Source organism: Neofelis nebulosa, chromosome 1 (genome assembly GCF_028018385.1).
Source record: "Neofelis nebulosa isolate mNeoNeb1 chromosome 1, mNeoNeb1.pri, whole genome shotgun sequence".
In the NCBI taxonomy this organism is placed as follows: Eukaryota; Metazoa; Chordata; class Mammalia; order Carnivora; family Felidae; genus Neofelis; species Neofelis nebulosa.
In genome coordinates this window covers 32185255-32200667 of record NC_080782.1, presented here as the reverse complement: position 1 = coordinate 32200667, position 15413 = coordinate 32185255, and positions in this window count along the sequence as shown.

Here is a 15413-nt window from a genome sequence, read left to right as displayed (position 1 = left end):
CTTAAACGAAGTCAGGCCAACCAGCAGAATACTGAAAAGTGAGTCCTGAAACTTGAACACAAATGAGATGTTATCCTGGTAGAAAGAGTGAATACAAGGCACATGAGAGACTTCAAGATGAGGGGCTTGTAAATATAAGGAGTTTAACCCAGTCTGTCTCAATACTACTTAATTAGGAAGGAAGAAATCTACAGAGGGAAAATATAGCTTCAAGGAAGTGGTCAATTTTTGAGTGCTCCAGGACTAGGAAAAAAAAAAAAATAGAGAGAGAGAGAGAGAGAGAGAGAGAGAGAAACATTTTTTTTTTAAAGAGCAAAACTAAGCTACTTTCAAAAATAAATGTGTCATATTCTGAACATAGTTGCATTTTTATCCTTCAGTTTTTTTATTTATCCAATTTACCTCATTTTCTTTATTTTTAATTATGAAAGTATTAAATGCCAGTATTAAATTCAAATATAGAGAGTACAAGGTAAAATATTTTATTCTTTTCTACCCTTATTCTAAAAGGTAGCCACTGAAAATTGTTTGGAATGCATATTTCCAGGTGATTATATATACATATGTATACATTTGAATCATATTTCTCCTTATTATTCTGTCATATCACATAAAATTGGCTGGATGAATATTCACCAAATTTGGAGTACGTATAGTACATATTTGAAGATACCTTAGAACAAACAAAGAGTAGCTTCAAATATATGCCTCAAATCAAACATTAAAAGGGGAAATATTTAAATTCCATCTATTTTTATTTGGGATTGAGCTTCTTTTTTTAAATTTTTTTAAAATGTTTTTTGTTTATTTTTGAGACCGAGAGAGACAGAGCATGAGTAGGGAAGGGGCATAGAGAGAGAGGGAGACACAGAATCTGAAGCAGGCTCCAGGCTCTGAGCTGTCAGCACAGAGCCCAACACAGGGCTCAAACTCATGGAGTGTGAGATCATGACCTGAGCTAAAGCCAGATGCTCAGCCGACTGAGCCACCCAGACACCCCATGGATTGAGCTTCTTATATGGGCACTGATCTGCAGTCTGCAGCAAGATAAGTTAAGCAGGTGGTTTTTTTTTTAATTAATAATATTTAGATGTCTCCTGAGAAATAATGGACAAAATAGCCTTGTTTTATATTTACTGTAAATAAGGCACTGTACATATTATCACATAGCATGTATTCTTTTCACATATCTCTGTCTGTTGTGAACAACTTTGCATGTTAGTTTACACAGATTTACTTCACTCCTGTGGAAATAGAAAAACAGCCATCATACAAACATATCATGTACCATGATTTATTAAATCTTTCCTCTATTGATAGGCTTTGGATTGTTTCCTTTTATTTGCTGTTGTAAATTATCCTTCAATAGCCATCCCTGTACATTAATCTCTGTGTATTTTGGTGAGCATTTTAGTAGAATGGATTCATAGAGGTAGGCTTTCTGGGTAAAAAGGAAGGGACATTTAGAGTAATAGGCAAAGCATACTGTTAAGAGACAGTAGAGAATGAGAGCTTCTACATCCCCACATGGTCACCAAATCTGAATTGTAGCACTGTTAAAATGCTAGTTGGAAAAGAACAAAAGCTGGAAATACTTTTGTTCTAGTTCTGTTTTGAAATGAATTTCTTTGTTAGAGGATTTGAAAATAATTCTGTAGTTTGCCTTTTCACTTTCTCAGTGGTGAAGTACATTAAACACAAAGTTTTTTATTTTGAAGAAATATAACTTATCTTTTATCTAAGAAACCATTGCCTACTCCAAGGTCAAAAAGATATACTCCTATGTTTTCTTGTAAAAATTGTATAGCTTCAGCTCTTCCATTAAGGCCTTTGATCCATTTTATAATTTTATATATGGTGTGAGGTAGGAATCCAGTTTCTTTCTTCTGCAAGTGGATACAAATTGTCCCAGCTCCATCTGTTGAAAAGACTATTATTTTCACTATCAAATGGGAGGAAAACTGGGAAATAGGAGTCTGTTAACTCTGTTTCTTTTCACAATTATTTGTTATCCAGCTCCCTTGTATTTTGATATGAATTTTATGACAACTTTGTCAATTTCTGCAAAAGCCATCTGGGATTTTGATAGGGATTGCATTGGATATGTAGACCAATTTGGTGTGTATTACAATCTTAATAATACTAATCTTAATATTATCCTCTGATCCATAAACATGGAATGTCTTACTATTTATTTAGATCTTTTAAAATTATTTTTTCAACAAAGTTTTATAGGTTTTAGAGTGTGAGTTTTGCATTTATTTTGTAAATTTATACGTAAGTACTTTTGATGCTATTGTAAAGGAAATTTTTTTCTTAATATCCTTTTTGGACTGCTCATTGCAGGTATATAGAAGGACAATTTATCTTTGTGTACTGTATTCTAGAGGTATCTTCCAACCTTGTTGGATTTGATATCAATTCTAAGAGATTTTTAATGGGTCCCTTAGTATTTTCTAAATATAAGAACAAGTCATTTACAGACAGTTTTATTTCTTCCTTTCCTCTCTGGATGCCTTTTATTTCCATTTACTTGTCTAACTGACCTGGCTAGGACCTCCAGAACAATGTTAAATATATAAAGTACAAGCAAACTTCCTTGTATTGCTACTGATCTTAGCAGAAAATACTCAGTCTTTCATCATTAAGTAGGGTGTTAGCTGTGGGTTTTTCAGAGATGCTCTTTATCAGACTAAAGGTGTTCCCTTCTGTTCTTAGTTTGCTGAGTATTTTTATCATGAAGGACTGTTAGATTTTTGTCAAATTCTTGTTCTGCATCTATGGAGATAATCAGGATGGCTCTGTCCATTATTCTATCGATAGCTCAAGTGCCACAGACTCACTGTTTTTACTGAGATTTAGTAAATTTTCTTGAAAAAAAGTTTTCATTTGCTGGATGCCCTTAAGACAATTTCCAGGGATTTTTAAATGTTTTTTTCTTTTACAATTTTTACCCACTCTGCCTGTTTCAGTGGGGAGCAGGTCAACAGAGCTTCTCTTACAACCATGGGACATGTATTTAATTTATTCTTATTTTTTATAATTTTTATCATCTCAATAGGATATAAGATGAAGGGAAAGGCGAAATTCAAGCTCAAACCACTGTCTCCAGAAGCTGAAGTGAGAGGAAAGGAAGTATAATAGGTGAACACGGCTGGGGAGCCAGACTGAGTCCAAATCCCAGCACCACTGAGAAAATTACATTCCGTGCCTCTGTTTCTTTATCTGTAGAATGGGAACAATAATGGTATTCACCTCATTAGATGATTGTGAAGAGTAAGTGCCTTAAAATATGCAAATCAATAAGAACAGTATTTGACACATAGTAAGCCATAAGTAACAGTCGTTATGATTATTATTTTATTTATAATGTTTCTAATACCAGGTCAGCTATCCTAAACCAGTGAATCACAAACATAGCTGTATATCAGACATTTGGTTATCCTTTTGAAAACGTAGAATCATGACTGTTCCTACAACTATCCCCATATCAGAGTCATCAGGAAGGCTGTGGCAAAGGTCACAGCTCCCAACCTAGCATCAGTGTATAAAGAATCATCAGGGAGCCACATACCCAAATTTTTGAAAAGTCTATTTACCTAATGACATGTTGACCAACGTGGATTTATGAAATTTTATGGTTTTAATCATTCATTGATCCATTCATTCATTCATTCATTCATTTAATACACTTTTAGCAAACACTCACTTATGTTGAAGACACTACGCAAGGATTTCAGGATGAACTGGATGCAGTAATTCCCTCTAGAAATTCACATACATGAATTTGTATAGTCGATATATTCACAAGTAATTGGAATATAAGGCAGTATAAAAGTGCCACATGAAATGTCCATCAACTGTGGCAAGGAAAGCTTCTTCGAAGAGAAGGGTCCCAGGCTAACCCTTAAAAATGTTCCAGACATACATTGGGGAAGGGAAGACATCAGCCCTTGCTTGCCTACAATGACAAATTCTTTCTCCCAACCAACTTCAGAGGGGTGTTCAGTTCTCACGGATCTATCTCACCATGTTGAAAAGAAAAGAAGGAATGACAAAACGAGCCTCAGTGACTGGATGCGGAGTCCAGGGTGCTGGAGGCAGTCAGCGGGGGCAAAGCCACCAGACTTCCTTCTGGCTAAAGGCCCAGCTTCAAGTTACAAATCCCACCACTCATCCTTCACCTGCTGAAAAAGTGATTTTCATATCACCATGTCTCTTGTCACTGAGCTTGATCCTAAACGTTTTTGGTCTGGGCAGATATTTGGAGTAGAGGTTAACTGACAAACACATAGATGCCTTCCAGTACCAAGATATGAACTAAAGGTGAACCTGGACGAAAGAATAAACTGCCCACCCAGAAAGCCATATAACCCATGCTCGAATTTAACAGGAGAAGAAAAATAAACCACTGCCATTTACTTTGAGCAGGGCACTAGAAAGAATGTGGAAGACTGTTGAATCATCTGCTCACTTCTCAGCTTGAAATGCATTTTTTTTCCTTCTAATCCTGTTCCTCTCAACCTCCCTCCACTTTACAGAGGGAAGGAGATTTAATGCCCAGAGCAACCATAGCTGTTTCAGGTTGGGAGTGGGTGGGAGCATGGCTTCTCCCTGTGACTTGGCAGCTGACCTGTTGGGCTATGGCCTCATGGCATGCGTACATCATCCAAATGGCCTGCGGCACAGCCAGCAATCACACAGGAGGGCAGGGGCGCCGCCCCCAGAAGAGCTCACTGTACCCTCTTGAGAGGAACACTGCTCCACCCACTCTCACTGGCCAACGTCTAGGGATCAGGGATTGGGGGAAAAAAAAAAAATGTGGCTAAAAGCAGTTCTTCTTTTAGAACAAGCGTTTATCCTCTAGGGTTAACATCCTCTTAAAGATCCACCTCAGTCCCTCAGACAGGAGCTCGCGTTGCTGGTTGCAAATAAGTCCGTATAAATTGCTTTGAAGGCAGAGGAAGCTAGGTGCGCCCTTCACCTCCTCCTAAATTCTGGGCCTTGAGAGAAATAGGTTGGCAATGGGGCAGTGGCTCTGTCTAGCCAAGGGAAAAAAAAAATTCCTGCAGAGTCCATGCCAATAATCAATCTGGAACCCCCTTCCCTTCACTGTCACTCAATCAGAAGTGTTTCCCCTGACTTCTTGAGCACACACTCCTCCGTCTGTCCTCTTCCCAGCTTTATGCCCCCTTCAAGACAGACTTCGTGTTCATTGCCATCCGATTTCAGCTCCATAAAAGACGTTCTCATCCGGTCTTTATGTGAAAATTTGATGCAGCGATTCCCTTCAGAGTTTGTTCATCGTGGGAGTTTTTGCATTAATTTTTGTATTTTTAAATGTCGCCTTCAAATATCGTCTCCTTGTTGACTGAGTTTCTTGATGCACATAAATTTGCTCCTGAGGCTGGTGATTCCCTAGCCTCACCCTAGTTGTAGCCCTGATCAGCAAAGTTACTTTTTTTTTTAATTAAGTTTTAATTTTAATTCCAGTCTAATTAACATACAGTGTTATCCTTTTAAAGATTGGACTAACCACTGTCCTCCATCGGTCATGGCCCCAAGAGTCAAAGCTCTTTGAAAGTATTAATATATCTGTGAAGACGTGGGATTCCAATAACAGACTCCTTTGTACATGAGTCAGTGGTACTGGAACCTAGACAGAAGAGTATGCCTACCTCTCCTCCTACAGCTATGTTTCTATGGAATTCTTCAAGGAATGTTCTAGAAAACATTTGAGTCTTGCCTAAAGACACATTCTCTGTAACATCATTTCTTTGCTCTTGTGTGAGGTTTTACCATGAAGTGCTCCTATAATAAATATAAAATTGTAGAGTACAATGAAGAGAATGTCTTGAGGGAAATATTATTTATTCTGAGATAATAGTCTCCTGCTGGTATGTGAATACTGATCAAGCACATTGGAAACATTATGGAAAATAAATGATGAAGCAAAGCTGACGAGTTTATTTTCAAAGAGGGAGGCATGGATCCCATAATCACTTTCTGCTATTGGGGCTGTTTCTGATATTCCATATGATTGATGCACGTTTAATGACTTTTAGCTGATGTGTCCAGGAACTGCGCAAACGCAATGGTGCAAGTTAGTGCATGCTTCTCTCTTAATAAGTAAAGATTGCTTATCTACAAAGCAAAGATCTTGCTTTGAAACTTAGGCTACTCTTGGAAAATCAGCTGGCGTGGCTGCTTCCACTTGAGGGATTCGGTCCAGTCACCCGGTTTGACGTAATGGTCCCTGTGCTCCTAATAACATCTACATTTGTGGGAAACTTCTGTGCGTGTGGTTTTATCCATATGCTTACAACACAATTCTGGGGTAGGTTAGACAGTTATTAGTTGTTTTCCAGTTTCACAGGGGAGGACGTTGAGGCAAAGAGTGGATAAATAAAAATGTGTGGTTGTGTGTTTAGTCAGTGCCGGGCTCAGGACTATATGCTCCAGTCTTCTGAGTGTATAGGCTGTGCTCTTCCTATCTCTAAATGAAAAATTGTGATTAATTTTTGTGCTTAGATTATCAATACATCCACATCCACAGGGTTCCATCTATTTTATAGCCCTAATATAAACCCCTGATTTTATCTTCCTTTAGTTTCCTGGAGAGCATAGGCCATGTCTGAGTGCTCACTTCCATTTTGGCTTTTTTTTTCCTTCTATTTTTCTATTGTTATCTGGTTTCTACTCCTTAACTCTACTGAGACATCCTTCCAGTTTCAGAATTCAAGGAGGAGAATGGGCAGCAGAAATAAGAGAAACCTTTCCAAGTGTTGGTGTCTGAACTGATTTTACCAGAAACAGGGTAAGACAATCAACCTACAGGGTCAGATTTTTCTTCGGCACATTTTTTTCTTTTCTTATATTTGTCACTGCTCTTTCTCATTTATTCTGATCTCTTCCTCTGGAACATACATCATTCGTAGTTTGAGATGCCTTCTATGTCTTTTGTATCTTATCTCTTCTGAAATCATTTTTGTCTCTTTGCCCCTTCTAATTCTGGAACACATTTTCTTTTTTTTTTTTTAATTTTAATTTTTATTTTTTTTCAACGTTTTTAATTTATTTTTGGGACAGAGAGAGACAGAGCATGAACGGGGGAGGGGCAGAGAGAGAGGGAGACACAGAATCGGAAACAGGCTCCAGGCTCCGAGCCATCAGCCCAGAGCCCGACGCGGGGCTCGAACTCACGGACCGCGAGATCGTGACCTGGCTGAAGTCGGACGCTTAACCGACTGCGCCACCCAGGCGCCCCTGGAACACATTTTCAAGTGAGTCTTCCAATTGACTCCATTTATTTCCTACAGTTTCCACTGTGATACTTCTTCTAAGGTAAATGTCATCATATGACCCTAGTTTAGTTTTCTCTTACTCTTTCCCTATCACGTTCACAGTTCCCTATTTATTTCTACCTGCCTCCCAGCCACAAAAGTTTTGTTTTGTATTTAAACCCCAGTCTGCTCTCATACCATCTCACATTTAATCTCTTAGTTCACAGAACCCAAATGTTCTTGATTTTCATGAAGAATCAGAGCAGGTACTTGTAAGATTAATCCTCATTTCTGCAAACGCTTGCAGTTTCCATAGCACCTCTATGTAAAAGTTCTGCTTCCATGTTACGAAAGCTTTTAATGGCCCTTCATGCTGTTTTGTTTGGTTATACATGTATGAATGAGAAAATAAACATTGGGGAATCCCTGTAAATAGGGTGAGTAGATGTTTCAAGGTCCCTAGGTTGCTCTTTTTTGTTTTTTAATGGTTATTTATTTATTTTGAGAGGAGGGAGAGAGAGAGAGAGAGAGAGAGCACCAGCAGGGAAAGAGCAGAGAAAGAGCGAGACAGAATCCCAAGCAGGCTCCACACTGTCAGCACAGAGCCCAGTGCAGGGCTCAATCTCACGAACCAGGAGATCATGACCTGAGCTGAAATCAAGAGTTGAATGCCTAACCAACTGAGCCACCCAGGTACCCCCTCCTAGGTTGCTCTTAGAAATCCTTTCTCAGGTTTTAGGCTGGAGGGCTGACAGATGTGGATTACCAGCCATCTAATAAGTGGTGGGGAGAAGCACAAAGAATGCCCGAGCCCTGTGAAATATCTGCACCTACAGCAGTCTTTCTTGGTGAAAGACTTGGTGTCTGACTGGAGGCCTTGCTGCCTCATAGACCGTTGCACCAGGGTCAGCCCTTGCCTACCTGAGATGGCTTCTACCTGGATTCTGCGTACATTTCTGCTGTTGCTAGTCACTGCCTCTTGAGCTTGTGACATGAATCTAAGACTTCCCAGAAGTACAAAAATGCTCTGAACCAGGCAGTTAAATGAAGTGTAGCATTGTGCTCCCTCCTCCACCCCAAGTAAGACATTTTTATGCAACCATATCAGGGTGACATTTTGATGTAAGCTATCGGACACATAGTTCTGTGGCCAAATGGACCTGTGAGCATGTAAAATCAATTGTTCTCTATTACCAACTAAAGTCGACACAAAACTTCTATATAAACCACCGTCACTGCGATGAATCCAGTGATGATTATGGTAGACTTGTGTATTTACTTTTGGTGTTCTTTTAAAATTCCTATATTGCTAATTTTTCTTCCAAATATAAAACCCTCAGGGAATCAAGTCAGTAGAAAGTCTCAGCTGCACGAAGGGGAGGCTCTGGAGTCAGACCTTTGAGATTAAATCCCAACTCCATAACTCATTAATCGTGTGACCCTAAGAAAGGTCCATGTGCCTCAGTTTCCTTAGCTACAAAGTGGGGGGGGGGGGGGGAGGGGGAATAGCACCAAACTTCGTAATTTTTAGAATTAGAATGAACGAGTTAGTGTATGTAAACTTTATATTTTTAAATTTTTTTTTAAGTTTATTTATTTTTGACAGAGACAGAGTATGAGCATGAGCTGGGGAGGAGCAGAGACAGGGAGGGAGACACAGAATCCGAAGCAGGCTCCAGGCTCCAAGCTGTCAGCACAGAGCCTGACGCGGGCTCGAACTCAAAAACTTTGAGATCATGACCTGGGCCGAAGTCAGACGCTTAACCAACTGAGCCAACCAGATGCCCCAATGTATATAAACTTCAGAATGGTAGTTGACCCTGACTAAACAGTTCATTTTGGATAGCATGTTATTTTTAAACGATGTTTACAATAAACAAATGCATGCTTTCTGAAAAAAAAATGTGAAATACTCAGAAGATTATAAAATAAAAGAATTTAAGTCCCATTCCTAATTCTTCTAGAACTCATTCCCTTCTGGTATAAATTGGGATGAGGCAGTAAGTGGTTGGGGACCACAAATCCTTTTCTAAGACTACCTGGTGCAATCCCTCGCACATACTGTGCATGTAATAAATGTGAACTTATACTTGCCAGGTTTATCTATGGGATTCCTAAGGCTCCTTCTATATTTCTGGCCCACAGATCATTTCCATGTGGCACAGGACATCACAGACCACATATCCTGACCAGAATTATTGAGACATGTTGTTTTTAAAGAGACATTAATGAGGGCTATAAACGGATTTATTCTAGACTACAAAGAAAGCATAAATGTGGTTTATTTAAATGCTGAAATTATGAGAGACCGGTGCAAAGGCCACCTGGAGGATCCTTTAGGCCCACCAATGGTCACGGACCACACTTAGAGAAGTGCCAATTTATGCCTATTTATACGTCCCAATAGCGAGCTTGCTTTTTAAAATGACATTGTTATATTATTTTGTCATGGTCAGTTTGGACTTCACTTACACATTACCAGATCCTTTTCCTGCTCTAGGGAGATATAGCCAGCTTTAAATAAATTGTGTTACTCTATTTCATTTTCAATGTCATATAAAATACAGTTTATAAAGCCTCAAGCATAACAACAAATGCTTCTCTCAGTGCCATCATGAAAACAGAGTAACTCCTGAAAGAATAACATGAGAACGAAAATTGAAAATTGCAGTTTCTCTGAGCTTGCTCCCTCCCTGCCAAGTTCTATTCCTTTTTCCTCTTGCTGTCCTTTGGGGCCCAGCTTGGAAATTGGCACTGAGCAGTCAGAGTGGCCATTAACGATTCCATTTGACTAAATGTGCCGAGCAAACATAAATGCCAAAGCCCTGAGTAAACATACTGCCGGGAGCCCTGGGAGTCAGGCAGGGAAGATGCTTGGATAGGTCAGGGCCACTGGGCCTCCCAGCAACCGAAGACCACAGATGGACTCTGGATCTGAACGACAATGCAGATTTCTGGAATTAAGATCCCAACCCTCCAGGCAGGAAGCCTGATCCGGAAAGCTTGAAAAACCACCATTCTGTAGGAAATAAATAAGGGACATTTTCTCCCCAAATATTTCCTCTTTTAAAGAAGAAGTAACAGAACAACTAAATTTGTTGCCATCTCCTCGCACCTCTGATTTTTTTCTAAATACATTAAAAACAGTTTCTATGGAGTAAGTCTCAAAAAGGAGACTTAAGCTAACTGGAATTACAGGAGGAAGATTTCTTCCTAATAGGTGGCTCTTAAGAGCACTGGAGGAGGAGTCAAGACCTATGTTTTACTTCTCAGGTCCTCGGGCAGAGCCACATTTTCAAATCAGCAACATGAATTTTTTAGTGGGATATATTTACCTTTAGGGTCCCTTCTAGGCTTAGAATCTTCTTTTTGTTCTTCTATACTGTTCTGCTAATGATTTTACATACTCTGAATTTGTCAGTACAAGAGTAAATAAGAAGGCCGTGCATTATTAACATTGAGACAGTGAAGCTCCTAATATTCTTTTGTCTTCTAAATCTATACCAATAATTACATTAGTGCAGACCCCACCTTCCTACTCTTAAGCCTCTCTGAAGAAAAGATTATTATATTTATTGATTTTTTAATTATATATTTATTATATAATATTTGCTGTATTTATTAATAAATATATAAAATTGTGTATTTATTACATATCCTCTGTCTCCAATTAAATATATACTCTGTAATTTATATATAATTACATGTTGAGGTGCCTGAGTGGCTCTGTCAGTTGAGCATCAGACTCTTTTTAAAAATTAAAAAAAAATTTTTTTAATGTTTATTTTTGAAGGAGAGAGAGACAGAGCGTGAGTGGGGGAGGGACAGAGAGAGACACCCACACACACACAGAATCCAAAGCAGGCTCCAGGCTCTGAGCTGTCAGCACAGAGCCCGATGCAGAGATCGAACTCACAAACCACGAGATCATGACCTGAGCCGAAGTCGAATGTTCAACCGACTGAGCCACCGCAGGCACCCTTCTTTTTAAAAATTTTTTTGATGTTTATTTATTTTTGAGAAAGAGAGAGAGTGTAAGCGGGGGAGGGGCAGAGAGGGGGACAGAGGATCCGATGCAGGCTCTGTGCTGACAACAGAGAGTCCAATGTGGGGCTCAAACTCACAAACCACGAGATCATGACCTGAGGACCCAAAGTCAGACCCTAACAGACTGAGCCAACCAGGTGCCCCTGAGCATCAGACTCTTAATTTCAGCTCGGGTCGTGATCTCACGGTCATGGGATTGAGCCCTGTGTCAAGCCCCCCACACTCAGTGTGGAGCCTGCCTGGGATTTTCTCTCTCCCTCTTCCTCTGCCCCTCTCCCACGTGCACGTATGTGCACACGCGCTCTATCTCTGTTTATCTCTCTCTCTCTCTCTCTGTCTCTAAAGCAAAAATAAATAAATAAATACCTACATACATATGTATAGTAGGTAGATATGGAATATATACCTATTTATGTATATCCAATAAAACACTTGATTTCAAAATAGGTGAAGAACTCCTACAAATTAATAAGGGAAAAAAAGGCAATCTTATAGAAAAATAGCCAAAAGACTTGAAGAAGCGTATCACAAAAAATGGGCAACTAAATGGCCAATAAACATGTGAAAATAGGCTCGACATCTTTGGTAATCAGGAAATGCAAATTAAAACCATGATGAAGTAATACACGGATGACAAAAGCCAAAAAGTATCACGATGTCAAGGGATGGTGAAGATGTGGAGCAGGAGAAACAGTCGCACAATAGAGGTAGGAATGTAAATTTGTACAACTCTAGAAAATAGTTTAACATCATATAGTCAAGTTGAGGCCTATGATGTAGTACTGTGACTCAGGACTTGCGCTCCAAGGGATATACCTTAAAGAAATGCATGGCATGTTCCGGGGCACATGGACAAGAATGCTCATAGCATGCTCATAATAGCCCCAATCTGAAAATAACACAAATAGTAACCGACGGTAGCATGGGTTGTCTTTACACACTGGAATACTGTAGAGCAAGGAGAATAAAAGAACTACAGGAATGAGTGGCAATGTTGAGCAAGAGAAGCCAGACACAAAGGAATATTTGTAGTATGGTTCCCTTGATATAAAGTTCAAAAATAGAGTAAATAAAGCTATATTATTTTGAGGATGCATACAGTGGTTGGAAAACTATAAAGAAAAGCAAGGAGGGGCACCTGGGTGGCTCAGTCAATTGAATGTCCAACTCGTGATTTTGGTTCAGGTCATGATTCCAGGGTCATGGGATCGAGCCCTGCGTTGGGCTCTGTGCTCCACTCAGAGACTGCTTAGGATTCTCTCTCCCTCTTTTCCAGTCCCTCCTCCATGCACTTACGCATGTGCTTTCTCTCTCTCTCTCTCTCTCTCTCTCTGAGAAGAGAAGAGAAGGGAACAGAAGGGAAGGGAAAGAAGGAAAGAGAAGAAAAGAGAGAAGAAATGAATATTATACAGGTCCTGATGGTAGGGGAGAGAGGATGTTGAGATGAGACAAGAGCAGAGGAAGGCGGTTTCTGGGTGAGTTGTGTTTTGCATTTCTGATCTGGGTGATAGTGGCATGAACGTTCTCTTCAAACTACTTTGCCAAAAGCTAGTTTGATATTTTTCTGTTCTTTTTTGAATGGACATTATGTTTCACAGTTTAAAATTTTTTTTAATTTAAAAGAATGAAAAATGTTTAAAAAGACTAGTAGGTTGATGTATGAAAATTAGAATCTATACTGAGGAATCAAACCTTTGGTGATTGAATGGGAATGAAAGACCTTTGGGAGTCAAAGATCTGAGAGACGAAAATTCCAAAATTAGGAACATCACTACTAAGATTAGAAGCATATTTATTTCCCAGAATGAGGCAAACCATGAGCCAAAAATGTTCCTTTTATTTTGCTTTACTTTTACTTTCTTTGGGAAGGAATTCAGAGATCCAAACTGGCTCTACAAGTAAGACTATATTGAGATTAACAAGTCACCTTGGTTAAAATAGTTAAACATGTTATAAATATTAACATAATAAGTAACTTCTCTGAAAATGTCTGTAAAGCTGGTAAGGAAGCCAGAAAATCAGTTGAATGGGTCTTTGGGAAGGAAAGGAAGGACTCACTGTCTTTAATTCCTACATACAATGAGCACATCTGAATATTTAAGTACAACCTCAGTTCATTACTTCTTTTTTTTCTTATGTTCTCTGCAATCTATTGCATAGTTCTGCATAGTTTACCTAATTCCTCTGTGTTTCAATTTAATCTGACCTATCGCCGTACACGATAGAAGTGGATGAGACTTAGACACATGTAAAACTTTAGATCTTTCAGTAACAACACAACACCCTCAGCCTCAGCTACGTGAGCTTAAACGGCTCCAGTTTGGGGCAGCTTCTCTGTAAATCTCAGCAGTCGTAGGGCTTCTTGTATTTCTCCAATTTTTTTTTTTGTTCATTTCCTGTCAGTCTTTATAATATCTACAAACATAGGGCAGATGTTTTATTTTCTCCTTAGAAGGATTGCCTATTCAATTTAAAAATATGAACTCCTCAAAAAAATAAGTCAATCCAAAGGTCATTCATTATCAAAAATCCTGATGTGAGAATGTTTTCGTCTTTTAGTGCAGACCTACTGGTCACCCAACATATGAAGGTGATGACCCTGTCATGTGGTATACTGGAAAGTAATACCACATGGAGACAAACACAGCTTTTTTAGTAAGAATATTGATTGGGGGGGCTGCTGAGAAGAGGGAGCAAACAACTAAAACTTTGCTTCAGATGTTCACAATTTAAAATGTTTGTTTCCCAATAATCCATCCCAAAGTTATAAGGGTACTTTTTTTCTAATCCTAACCCTAGATTTATATCTACATGTTTTTCATTATCTCTTTCAGATACTGTTATTTCATTTTCTCAGTTGCATCCCAAACTTCAACTTTGGCCCTTTTGCTCAAGCTTGATATGTGACATTCTCATTCTCATGAATATTTTCCATACCTGAGGACAGACTATCTGAAAATTTTATTTTGCTTTGGACTCACAAAGAGAAGGAAATGCACAAGGATCATCTCCTAAACATGAAATTCACCCTGAGATCCGGAACCACCTGGCACTGAAGTGACAAGGCTTCCAAGCTTCCACCTGCTCCTGAAGTTGGATGAGAGCATCCATGCCAAGTAGGCAAGATGTTGGGGAAGAGAGGTGGGGCTGAGGTCAGCTCTGTTCCTTTTCCCACTCTGCATTTTGTAAATTCAGAGGGGGAATCTGTTACTATACCTGCCAGATAGACTAGAACACACAGAGTCAGCCCCTTTCTTCTAGGAACCAACAAAGCCATTCCTTATCTGACCTGTTCCCTACACATAGCATACCTGAGTGTCTGTTTCTATTTCATCCAATTATTTACTCCTTTAAAATATGGATGAAGAAAGACCAAAGTGTCTTTGCTAATGCTCCTGCCAGTTTTCTGTTCATCCAGATCCTGACCTAGCTTGGTTGAATCATTACAGTGCAAAGTTATTCTTTCACTATGGCAGTGACAGAAAGGTAAATCGTTAACAAAGACTCAGTAAGTCCATAATTATTGCTGACCCTCCATGATGTGATTTGGAGCCACTGTGTAATCAAGAGCCTGGTGTGATGGTTACAAACAGGCCTGGAATGCCACCAGTCCATCCAATCTTCCCCTCCAATCTTGGGTTACATCACTGAAGTTTCTTCTAGGCTCCTATCACTCCTACCAATCTCCGACAGAGCATTTTCTCTCTAAACACAAGTTAAAGTTGGTGATGGCAACCATAGCTTACTATGCACATTTCAGTTACATTTTATGTGAAGGATTGCACATGTTAGTCTCAGGAGTTAAATTTCTTCAGTAAAGTCTCTCTTATAGTCCACTAAAACTCAGAAAGAAATCCCCAGTGCAGTAATAGGAAAGTTCATACAGGCAGCATTTCATGATTAGCTCATTTGTGTTGGACAGGACGAAAGGAAAATTTCTTCTCGCATGTGCAGAAAGGAGTTGTTCTCTACCAGCCAGTTTCTGCACTGATGAATTGTGATGTGCTAAAACTAAAGGAATCATAAGAAATACATTCTAGAAGGTAGAATGAAAGCAAAGCAAGGATCAAAAAGTCAAGAAGA